The following is a 13750-nucleotide window of genomic DNA, read 5'->3' as shown; positions in this document are numbered from 1 at the left end:
TTGGTTTATGTGTATGAATGCAGAGCAGTAGGGGGGATTTTGTAGCAATTTTCAGTTATAAATCATGGACAACCGAGAATTATGGGGTCAACAGAAATATAAAGTGACAGTGTAACCGTGTATGTGTAGCATGCACACGTGGCTTGATACAGGGCTCACATGTGCTCATTTTATACGACTCCAGCCACAGCCAGCTGAATGAATTCATACATCCTAATTTCTGCTGAAAGTGAGCAGCAGAGCGAGGAAGGGGCTGATACTGACCAACCAGGAAAGAGGAGATTAGCTACAGAGGTTTTTGCTGCTGTCTGCTATTTTAGGGGGAAACTAATGGCGAGTGAAAAGGGAAACAATGACTCCAGATCTGGAGTAAAAGTAGCTGAAGCGAACCTGGAAGGTGAAAGTCCCTCTTTCAATACCTTCCCAGGTGAAAATGTAAGATAATGCATGTAGTTAGTGTCACAAATGTTCCTTTCTATAATTTGCGTACCAGATGCATTATTCACATTACGCCAAGAACATCTAACTTTTCCATCAAAGAATCCTTTTCCATCAAGGCTGATATTTTAAGCAGTCAGGACTAATAGAAAGTAATAATTGGCTGTTTTAAGACTGTTTTTCTCTGTTCAGGCACAGTAAAAGGGTTTCACACGGCAGCTGTGCAGAGGCCACAATCATCTAGAGCTTCCATGCTAGACACGAAAGCCGGGAAATAATGAAAAAATTGGCCTGATGGAAAATCTATTATAATGGCGCTAATTTTTTTTTGTTCTTAAAAGCCTCATTTTTACAGTTGCCATGGTATGGCTATTTGTATGGCATTCCGTTCAAAAGCACACCTTCAGTGGTCAACTGAAGCAGAGCTACTATCCCATGAGCAACTCACATATATAATATACATGTACTATGATGTTTTTATTCTCCAGAACAACATTAACCTCCACTCCAATCAATGTGAAAAGGTGACAATAAATCCAAATCACTAGTCCACTCTCAGCCTGGTTTCTGTCATTTTCACCTTCACCATCCTTCCCTCAGTACCATCATACTGTCACCTCTGCAACAGCTGATTCTGCAAAACTGAGAAATGATATAGGGTGTGAGGTTGGTTTTACTGCGTGTGAGTCTGTGTGTGTGTGTGTGTGTGCGTGCGCATGTGGCTGTAATCTCCATTGTGTGTATGTTGCATTGGCTGTTACAAACTCAGATGTCACTAATCATTAAATATTTCTGTAAGATTGATCTTAGTGCTTTGCCATTTAAAGGCTGCTGTCCTACTGATGACTGATAATCCATGAAGCAGTCAATGACTCATATAGAGTGTAAATGCTGAATGAATGTATGACATCTATATGTTCCCTCAAGGCTACTGACACACCGTATCCTGGCTGATGTCACATGGCTATTATTAAACCTGCAGTGCAGAACTTTTGGATATAAATGAACATCTGTTAAATTCAAGCCCTTGCTAAATGACTTTACACAATGCTGATTAAGCCTATCAGGTAAATCTCGCTGTTTTCATAGTAAGAGATTTGACAGTTCCATGCTGGCCAGATGAATACATATTGTGCATACTATATGCGCAGATCATTAGCTCTAAAGACTTTGTCGGCTGAGCTGGCTAACTTCCGGTTAGCCCTCTGCAGTCAATCATTTAATTCTGCAGTTCTTCTAGACTTTCCAAATGTTATCGGAGCTAATGGATCAAATTCTGATAGTGAAACAAGTCATTTTGTTTAATGTTCAAAACAATTTATCCAGCGTTTTACAGCAGTAAAAACATGGCTAAGCTGTCTTTGTAGCAACAACTGCAATGCAGAGTAACCCTCACATTCAATTTAAGTCTATCCTGTAGTACTGCTAATTTAAACCATTAATTCAAACTCACACTGTTCTAAGAATCCTTTCCATTTTCTCATCTCCTCACACACCCCTCTTTTTTTCCCCCCTGGTGGCGGATGGAGAAGCGGTCAGGGGTATTGCCTCAGTAATTGGAGAAACCTTCTGAAACATGCAGATGAAACAGGGTGAGAAGGAGAGGAGCGAAAAGTGTTAAAGAAAAACGGACCACATTCCTAATTATCCGCCCCCTTTTTCTCCTATTCCCTGTTTCTTGCTCTGACAGGGTTTGAGTCATACAGTGGAAGCTCCTTCTACTTCTCATGCTGGCTTCGGCATAATTAGGCGCAGTGTACAGGGCTGAACAGGGATTGACGTTCACATAAAGGCCTGAGTGAGGAGGGGGGTTCAGAGGAAAGCTGGGGCTTTGATGAGAGGGTTAAGAGCGCTGTCAGCACACTCATTCTTACACATGTTACAACGAAACAATCTTTCAGCTGACACCCAAGATGCCTTGCATGAAACTTGGACACACAGCTACAAATGAAATGTGTGCGCTAAACATGCAGCATACACCAATCACTCAATCACTGCATGGTTAAACAGACATACATGCAATTTAAGGCCAGTGCAGTTTCAGAATGGGGGAAAAGAAAATGCAGGAGTCCCAAATAGCAAACAGGCATGTGATATAAAAATGACTCCTTTGCAATGAAAGAAACCCCCATTTCAATGAGGTGACATTCATTTCCTTTCAGGTGGTGAGGAGGAGGATAAGAAAGGCTGTGTGCTTTTTAATATATCTAACGATGTCAGAGCTCCTGGTAGTACACAGCAGAAGCAAAACTACATTGAGAGATAAACTGCACTGTAGTTATGTGTACTGTGTTTGCCACCAGAGCACAGCACAGAAATGGCTGCTATTTGTATCTACACGCAGCACAATATGGACAAGTATCGCATTCAGGGTGTAAATTTGCTTTCGCTCCATGAGTCAACCAGCATGTACCAACTGTTGCTGCAATTTCAGTGAGTCAGGAGGAGAGGCAATTTGACTTTTGATTGTACATAAAAGCAACGACCCCAATTTGAATTGTGTGCATAAACTGGATGAGAAAGACAATATTTCTATTATGTGTGATGTGTCTCTGAAAGTGACAACATACAGTATAGACGATGACATCCCACTGACTGTAAAATAAATACAAATATGCTTCACTCCAAGCCCTCATTCTTCAGTGTGACAATGCATTGTTTTTGTCTCCTTATTTAAAACACAGTTCTGTTTTCTCTACAGATGTCACACAAGTCCCTTTCCAGCTTAGTTTTATCTTACCTCTATTTTAGTGTCTATTGTGCTACAAATTATTTGACAGCCATATTCTGGCTTATTTTCCTGCAGGCAATTTCATCTTTAACAAACATACACACCTCTTTGCAAAAGCTAATTCCCACTGAAATGAGTCCAAAGGCTCTATGGAGCATTCTTCCCACAGTTAAGCCACCTACCGCAGCTCAAGGAGGCTCAGCGCTACCCCTCTTGCAGGGCGCCAGACTGCTCTTATCGCCCCACCACGAGGCCGTAGAGGGGTAATAGGATTGTGACTCACAGAGAAAGTGCCATGCTCACCAAGCAGGGGAGGGCTGAGGCACAAGTGTGAAGGGGCCTCTGCGGCTGTCCAGCATCATGAAAGCAGAGAGGAGCAGGCGGGAGGATGTGTTCTCCTCGCTCCATAAATAACCCTGCTAAATTGCAGGCTTTGGAGGGTCAGTGGGACACTGGACTGCCAGTGTATATCTGAAGGCCTGGATATAACCTGTAATCCTGCAGCCCAGAAAACGAACAGCACAGCAGTTACGGCAAAATGTGTTTCTGCAAAATGGAAGCCTGGGCGTTTATGAGCTTGGAGAGAGAGAGGCAGAGAATGAAAGAAGAGGGAGTGAGAGAGAATTGAAGGAGGGTGGGAGTGATTTTTATAGTTTGTAGTCAGTGTCTAAGTGGTAGACTCCTTCCTTGGCTGGCTGGGTCCCAACAGCAGCACAGCATCCACTTTGTACTTAGAGGAGGAAGATGAAAGTGCTGGGTCAAATAGGGGTGGAAGGGGAGGGGGGAGGAAAGGCAGATGTGGAAAGGGAGTGGGGGGGTGGGTTATTTTACAGACAGTAGGATCATTTTGGTTTTAGACACTGGCTGGGTGTGACTGTTACCATGCGACAAGAACTCTCTGGGTTAGGCAAGCATTCAAAGATTAAATACTGACTTTAAAAGTTGCTCTGACTCTGATGATTTGAAATCACAATCCTGGGGCACCAAAGCAAAACAGTGTTTTTCCTTCCGCCCCCTCTGTAGCATGTTCAGTGCTGCAGGGGAAACCATTCCACCTGTCGGCAGTTAGGCGAGTGGGTGTGTATTTTAGTTACATCAGCGCTCCGGTGCTCATGGGAAGGGCAGTAAAAGGCACTGCAGGTGGTGAGACTGAGATGGCCATGCTGGTTGTTTTGATAGAATATAAGTGGCCTGAGGCATTAAGCAGTAGATGGAGGGCTATCCTGAAGATGTAAGGCTATTATTGAGAAGCAGGCATGGTGCAGCCCTCAAAGATGCACACAGGCATGGACTTGATATCTTTATCAGATTGGCGAGATAAGAATCCTTCCCTCCAGGACTGATTACTTCGTGTGGAGGACCATACAGCATGTAATGGGCAAAGAGAGGATAGAGCATGGTACAAAATCTAGCCTACACTGAGATTAAAGGTGCTTAACATATTTTCACATTTAACATATTTAACTTTTTTTTTGCAATTAATGCAGAAAAAAAATGTTTGTTCACTCTCACTGTGGTGCATCAGATAAGCTGAGAGATGGGTATGATTATAATTATAATTTGGCATTCATGTTAACACTGGCATGGTCCTGTAGTCACAGGCAGGCATACTGGCAAGTGAGTTTTTGATTATGCTGAAGTGCCCTCTCATCTGCATGCCATTTTACACCATCAGCTGTTGCAATGCCTGTCTTATTTAGTTTGATTGATGGTACTGTTTACTGCTCACACTCCCATCAGGACAGTTTCATTCATTTCACACATGCTGGATGACGGCAACCACGAGCAGATGCTTAGAAAGCTTGAGTTGATGTCTGGATGTTCCTGTCCTCGTAGATAAAGGAGCTTTTTTTTGGTCTGTCTTTCTGAAGATCTGTATAAATCACATCTCTCACACAGAGTACCTGAATAATTCAGAGAAAAAGAGAGTTCTTCAGTGTGAGCTAAAGAGTTCAATAGTGTGGGTGAACAGGTTCACACAGCGGCAGAAACAACTGGAGGACACAGCAGCCAAAGATCATGGATTCTGCCCTCTCACCTTCTTGTCATCTGTACTGGAGAAATTCAGCTTTCTGACAAGAATATTGTCTTCAGGTCAACATTTTTATGTGAGCAAATAGTCTTATTTTATGAGGGCATAATCTGTACATTGTTTTCTGAAAGTAAATACTTTATACTAGCTGAGAACTTTACCCCTGACCCTTATTTGCAGGCATATTTTGTTCACTCCTACATCTAAGCACACTAAGGTTGGGCTGATTGAAGAACTATGGATGGTATAAACTGCAAAGAATGTCTTTATCTCTGACGTAAAGCACTCACATGACCGATTCTCCATGAAATGTGTCATTCTATACCTGTCTACAAGCCGTCACTACTAGCTCATTACCTGCTGTCTGTTTCTAATGACATATTGCCTCTTGACTGCCGCATGCCTTCTCAATGCTGACTCTGCCCTTTTTTTCAAACTAAGACTGTTTCAACCACACCTGCTCTAATTCCACTAAGTGTTACAAAAACTACCAGACCCTTTAATGCTGCTAAGAAACGCTTCTTTGTGTCTTCAGTGTTGCTACACCCAGAAAAAAAGGAAAAAGGTTTCCTTGGCATACACTACACAACTACTCTTCCTACAACACTGTAAAATTTGAAATACCATTTTGAGAACACAAACTCATCATCCAAAATTTGTTTCCTCTAAATGAAAGTTCTATTGCTCTGAGAATCAAAATTTCAGACAGTTAAATTTATAATGTGCATCACATCAGCATGATGGAATCTTTATTTTTCATACTTTGAATGACAGAGGCATATATTATCAAACCAGCTGTGCATCAAGCTGTAATCAATCTCAAAATGCACATGCATGAAATTACACAGGCATTAATGGCAAAACAAGATTGTCAGCCAATGTCATATGTGTCACAAAGGACACTGCTTCTGTTTATCCTGCGCTCGCTGTATTCTAATTTATTTCTTGCCTTGATGAGATAAAGTGACGAGCGGTAGGAGATGGTTGTCAGGAGGAGACAGGCTCTTTCTTCTGGCTGTCGTTTGGTGGCTATCAGGCCTTCTCATCTGGCTGAGAGGATGCCTGCCACACTGAGAGGGTCAATAGCCTTCACACTACAACAAAACATGTTTTTGTTCTGTGAGTGACACACCACATATATTGTTGCTGCTGAGTGTATAGATGTCTTAATAACAAAAAAGGCTTTCGCTTAGACATTGAAGAAATAAATACAGTACTTTAGGAGTGCAATTAATTGGAAATGTAATGTACTATATATGAAGTGAAATAGGAGATGGTAATCAATGATAAAAAAATATATAAATATAACATACACTAGTATGTCTTGCTGACACTGATGTGCTGTTATCTACTGGCACACATGCACATATATGACAGGCCCTTGACAGTGCAACAGTGCATGGAGACAGACAAGGCTTGTATTAAATACCATCAACTCTGCACTGCTATACTGGTGGGATTTATAGATTTCTGCAATCACTAGGGAACGTGCAACAGCAAAATGTGTCAGTGTGTGTTTATATGTTTTTGGATGTTGGAATGTTTAATAAGCAGCTCCTGTCACATACTGTATTTTGATATGTAGATACACTGAAGAATACTAATTTCACTGGATGAAATCTCCATTTGTGAATTCTCTCCCTGTTGTTGATGGTCACTTGACATCATGAGATCTATTTTTGTCATCAGAGGATTCAGCTTTCTTTGAACAAAGATTTTCTCTCTTCTATTGTAATGTATGGAGATTTTTCTATCTCTTGATTCACGTCTCCCAACTTGTCACATAAAAGGCTGTCTATTACTTCCTCTTCTACAGTTCCTACTGTTTAATGTCTAAAAGATCCACTAGTCTGATCTGTGTGGTTATAGAAGAACGTTTGTACAATCATATGTGACATATGTGCTAAAATTCTCTATACATACGGCAGCTTATATTCAATCTCCTCTTCCTCCTCCTGGTTTCTTTTTCCTTTCTGAATCTCTGTTTTTTCTTTTTCCTCTCATGTGCACTAGTAAACATACTGTACTTTGTCACTGGGTGAGCTTATGCTTCAAAACACACAATCCTGTTAGGAATTGGCACAGTTTCATTCATTTGATGCCAGTCAAAATATTACAGTCTGCTCACCAATATAATGAGCAGTGGGCACAATGTAGCCCATAGTGAAGCTTGTTTATACGTCTACATGGTGCAGCATGCTTTGGAACAATGCCATGTTGGTTAAGCACACATATCTGTTCACCTTGTTTTACAGTTTGGAGTGTGTGTGTGTCTATGCGTGTGTGTGTTTATGGGTGTTCCTGTTTTAACCTAAGGAGCAAGACATGGATGCTATCATGACAAAGTGATGGGCTTTACTAATATGAGCCAACAGTCTGATCAGGATTCAGCAGGTGTTCTGCTTAAAGGAGACTGACGTCTGCTTGGGACCATCCATCAGAGCTAAATGGCAGATGGTCCTCTCTGTGGCCAGGCAGGAAGTGCACTAACACAATCGCCACAGAAACACAGGGAGCACTCTACCTGCTGATAATCCACTTACATACAGACAAAGCTGCTTTAATCTGCCTGCTCCTTCCCTGCACACCCCCTCTCCACACGACAAGGCCAGGCTCCATGCTGGAGAATCACCATTGATCCGCTGCACACATTACACAGGCTAAGCACTGACAAGCCATGTTACAATGAACCCAATCACTCTCACATATGACAAGAGGCTCCCAGACAATTAAAACAAACACTCATTATAATGCAACATTGTAATGGCAATTTAAGTGTTGCTTTTTTTTTTTTTTTTTTTTTTTAATTATTTTTCTGCAAATCACATGTATGCATCTAGTTGAAGTGATGGAGAAACTGATGAATGTCAGATGAAAGATTATTATCTATATTGACCAAAAACAAAGTAAGTATGATATATATAGTGAACTAAACCCCTAATTAAATTTCCATCTGCTGTATACAACTATAGACACAAATATTGAGAATCTAATCACAAACGTTGCATACGGAAGTAGGAAGCTGATGTCATGTGTCACTCGAAAAACATGGCATATAACACTGAAAGGATAGGACTGGTGATTTTCTATGTTTTCCTTATCGTCAACAAATCTCATGCAGAGCCAAACCAACCATGAACTCATCCTAGTCAAAATTAGATTAGCTTCTGGGGACGTGGCCAGTACCATCTGACATATGAAGATTATAAATTAATGAAAAAAAACCCACAGTAAATATATATCTTATTCCTTGGTGCTACAGACCTATTTACTACACCACTGCACATGCGTTGAAATGTGGTTGTGTTTACAGAACTTTGCTAGCCTGTTGTGCCACATATCTCAATCTACTGAAGTTCTTTGAGAAATATATAATGTAGCACAAAGTCAAAAGGTTGTGATGTGTTGCATGTGCTGTACAAGGGACCGCTCATCTGTTACAATCTTATCTCTATGGAGCCATTTCTAAACAAGCTAAGGTAGCCGGTAGCTGTTTTTCACTTTTTCCATGACAGCTACATGGTTCATCCCTAAAGTATGAGCCATCTAACCAAATGAACCCTTTGTAGGTCACACCAAGAAAGTGATATTTAAAAAATCAGTCTTTTGCTTTTCCTACCTCTTTGAGGCCATGATAACATAAAACATGGATTGTTTTCTCATTGATCCTAAATGTGATGTTTTACAGACCTCATTCATACCTCATTCGTTCAAAACTGTCTTAAAAGCATGTTAGAGACTCATTCTGTTCATGTACAAGATGAAAAACTTGAAAGTCAACTTCAAAAATGTCTCCAGCAGGATCTCTTATGTCAGCAGTGATTTGTGTTATTCTTCATTTATACACTAGCACAACCTGTATCTATAGCAACCATAATACAATCTGATGGTCTGTCTGTTCATTACATATCTCATACAAGTGGTAAAGACTGACCAAAAAGTTAAATGGGTTAAATAGATTTTGGTTTTAACCAGATATCATGACACTAAGTGACCTCTACCAAACGGTTGAGCAGACCTATAAAGGGTTAATCTTATTTTTGGGCATTTCATTATGCTTGTGGGCTTTTTTTCATTTTCTAATTGTGTGTCTGTTTAATGAGAACAGATTGCCAGTTGACATTTTGGTCTAGGATTCTTATTAGAAAAGCTGGACTTGGAACTGGACTCAGAGGTACATCAGGCTGAGACCTGGAAGTCCCACATGGAGTCATTAGAAAAGAAGATGAAGTTTGATTGAGATCTTTTGCCAGGTTGTTGCCGCTGATTGGGCTTCATTAAACCGCACAGACTTATTGAAGCTGAGCAGGAGGATGTTATGTTTATCATTCTGGCATCAGAAAAGTCCGCTGTGCTGAAACTCTGCCCAGATCAAAACAGATTTCACTGTGTCTGCAATCACTACGTCTGTATTCACTGTGTCTGTATTCTGGGGTGCAGAGCTGTTCTTGCTTATGAACTCAGTTTGACAACAGTTTGAATAATGACATGTCCTCTTTTCTTAAGACGTGAGCACTAGAGCTCTACCGGGAGGAAGTGTCAAATCGAAATAAGAGGAAAAGAAGGAATGAACAATTAGTGTGGAGTGGAGGAACGGTTCCACCACAAGGCAGAGGCAGAGGCGAAGGGGGGAGGGAGCCATGAAAGAGGCCAGGTGCAATATCGCATCCTTCCTGTCAGAGGGCTTAAAAGGAGAGCAGAGGAAGAGCGTTTAGCTCCAAGGGACGCATGTGGAATGCTGACCACAGGTTGGAAGAATCGACTATTCAGAGTGCGTCTCTTCCATGTGCCCTATCAGGTCGGGGAGGTATCTGCCAAGTAAAAACTGTTGCCAACGTCTTCAAGGTGCTTGGAATACTGACAAGCAAAATCAGGTCTGGAGGATGAAAGCTGACCTTGATCACAGCAACTGTGATACTGTGTTGAGACTGCATGCCAGCCAAAAGAAGCTTGAGATTTCATGAGTTTGCCACAGTTTTCTTTGAGCACTTGATGTCATGAGAATGTATTTTACGGAGTATTGTTTAATTATGAAGGGAAAAAAATATGAAGGAAAATGTATTTACAGTACACGCCATTACAATGAATTGACATTACACACCAATTGATATTCACACCATACATCTTTCTTTTATACTGATCTCTCTGCCACGCTTCTTTCTCCTGTTTAATTTGTGCTGTGTTTCATGAAAATCAATATAAATAACATTTCTAGTATGTCAGCAGAGATGCTCTTAATGTTTTTTCATACCACTCGAACGATGAGTAATCCTAACTGCTGGCCACTTAGAACAACTACTGGGCATATGTTTTAAAAAGTCATATAATAGTCTACATTTACTAAGCAATAATATACAAAAACTATGATCTTATTAAAACTTGACAGCAGAATGAATTCTGCAAGCTTTGTGAACTGGGAATATAGGCTACAACAATAAAGTAAACTGATAGCCTTGCTATTGTTTATTTGATGCAGCCAAGCAGCCAGCCTTTAGCTGTAGCTTTGCCACCATCTCACCAAGGCTGCTTCTCACAGGGGGAAAAGTTAAACCTCCTGTTGGTTAAATTACATGTTATTTAACAGTGGAGCTCCAGGCTGATCCATCTGTTTCACTGTGTGAGATGTAACGTTACCTGCAAGAAAACTGTAAGACTTTTCGGAGTTGCATTAGCTGCTGTCGGGCAACTTCACACCAGTTAAAAGCTGGCATATGCCGGCTACCGTAAACCTGGCCTCCTAATTCCTTACAGCTTTCACATCGTTCAGCAAATAATACTGATAACCATAGTCTTTTATTGCCAAACGTATATTCACATGACATCTGCATGTGCAGTACAGGAGAAAGGTCTGGTAGAATGAATAAGCAATCATTCTGTAAACGGTGAAACGCTCTGTTATTTCATACATGAACACAGTTTGAAAATGCCTTATAAAATATCAGAGCAGAGGGTGGAAGCTAACAGAGTACACCAGACAAGGATGGAAAATACAGCTGTCCACATCTGGTGAGTCTATTTGATTAGAGATCACCCCTGATTGCAATGGGGACAATTATTTTCCTGATCATCTGTATCTCATCCAGTTAAAGCTGCCCTATCATTTCTTGTTTTATGCTTTGTTGTTTGACGTGTCCTCATTCAACTCTCCCTGAGTCACAGATTTGTTTGACTGTCTTGTTTTTGGTAATAGAGGAGCCTTTACAGTATGTAGTTGTATGCTTACAGCATCAATTGATGTTTGCCGTCATCAGCAATGAGCATCATCAAAGCTACGTGTCATTTGTTAATTCCAAATTAAAATGATCAGTGAATAATTACATTTTCTCACATACATTTAGCAATGTTTCCTGTAAAAAGGAGTGGACATGAAATCTCTCTACTATCCACTCTGCAATAGCCATGACTCCCAGTAAAAGCTAAAACCTAATGTTTTTTTAATTTCTGATTGCCTGTCACTTTGATTGGCCTTAAGTGCAACCCAATCTCCTTTCAATGGTGATTACTGTGGGAACTTGTCAGACTGGTTAATTGGTTCTATTAGTAGACATTTTCTTGAAAGGGCTTCCTGCTTCTCCCAGGGGCAGCAGGTGTTGAAAGAACAACACTGCAGGCTCTAGATGCTAGGAAGACCACTCCAAATTACATTCATTACCGCAATTCAAATATAAGGAGACTTACGTAATTATGCGCTATTAAAGAACTCAAACAAGTTTGAGATTGGCTTAAAAGGACCAAGTCAAACTCACTGCCACTGTGGAGTTTTAATTGCACTCTCAAACTGGGAGAAGATTTTAATTTGTCCCTTGGATGACAAGGCAACATTTCAGCTTTTTATTCATCAGTAAGTGTATAAAATTTGGTTCTATTTTTTGTTCCTGCTGGGAGAGGGGTCACAGGATGTCTTTGATCGGTCCTTTGTGTGACGCAGAGCAAAATCCCTGCTGGGAACTCTTGGTGTTTGTCCATCATTGATTAGGAGGTCTGTTAACAGCATACACTAACATCTCAATTCTCTGGTGAGATGAGTGCCAAGTTCAATAAGCATTCACTGCTCTCATAGCCAGAGTGACTTTTTGCTTGTCACAAGTATGCAAAGAACTGTCTTTTAGTCTTCATTGACATTTGTGTACCAAAGTCAATATCAGCCACTTATTCACTCAGTCATAAGTACAGAATGGGTCTAGTGGGTAAAAAGAAAAAAGCAAGGACACAACGTACTTGAAAAGTTTTGCCTTTTGAGGCAGTTGAACAATGCTCATCATTAAAGACTTCTCTTGCTTCTCAATCTAGGGTAAAATACTGGTGCTTTCTACAGAAGAAATGTCAGTTTCATTGCATTCTACAACAAGCAGTCTATGCTCTGCAACTGCAGAAATAACAACAGAACAACAGATTATGATGCCAAGTGAGAAAGTATATCTGCACAAACAGCTGCTTATCCTTAGACTCTGCTTCTATTGATCAGTTTGGGGTTTGCCATTGGGGACTGACAAAGCAGAGGACATGTCCTGGTATCAGATGCTGAAGGACACTTTAATGTACAGGATGTCATTAGTCTATTTTGGACAACAAATGCACTGTTTCTTTATGCCTCCAGGAAGCCCCATTTGACATTGAAGGACTTTTACTGAAAACTTTCAGTTAGGAGAAATGAACTTTAACCTATTAATACTCTAAGCAGGCATTTACACTAATGACCACACTGACTTGAGGTAGAACAAAATCAAAGCGTGGCTTTTTTTGACAGTTGGCTCCTGGTTCTGAGGAAAGTCACATGGATTTAAACCTTTGAGAGAACTTTTGTGTGAGAAAGGGCGTATAGTTTGGACATAATGAGTGAGAGACCAGATGTATAAAGCCCATTTATGCTGTTGTAGTGACTGAGAACAAAAAGGGAGCACATCATTTCCCCAGCAGATAGAGAAAACCACTTTTTAGGCATCAACAGCTAAATGAACTGTTGCTGTAGTGCAAGTGCGTGCAATAAGTGTGTTCAATAAGTATTGAGGATTTATGAGAATCAGTGACAACTAGTACTATGGCCTTTCACTAAGAACAAAATCAAACTGTACCGTCATTCAAAAAGAGGCTTGTGTTTGTCTATATAATGGTTCCATTGTGAATGCCAAGTATGTGATACAACTCAAGAGCCATTTGGTACTGGATTTAATGAGTAGGAAAACATAAGAGACGGATTTTTTTCAGTAGCAATTGAAGTGTCCGCGGATGTTCTTGAGGGCTCTCTAATAAATAAATGGCCAGGCAAATGCTGCCTGACTTAAGAACATGCTGCTACCTGGCTCCAGAGTTAAAAGCCCAAAGTGAGATTAATCACTGCTGCTGAGGGAGATAATATTCTTTGTTTCTGTTAATTTATGTTCTCTACAACCGAGACCTTGAACCAACATCACATACTGTATGTACTCTGCTGCTAATCATCAACAGCTCCTTAGGCACCTCTTTAGCAAATGTTCACAGTGACAACAAAATGGGCTGTACATAAACAAGACATCAGAGCTAATACACTGCTGCTTCAATGAAAGTAAAAA

Source organism: Scomber japonicus, chromosome 14, assembly GCF_027409825.1.
Source record: "Scomber japonicus isolate fScoJap1 chromosome 14, fScoJap1.pri, whole genome shotgun sequence".
NCBI classification, from domain to species: Eukaryota; Metazoa; Chordata; class Actinopteri; order Scombriformes; family Scombridae; genus Scomber; species Scomber japonicus.
Note: the sequence above shows the minus strand (reverse complement) of the source record.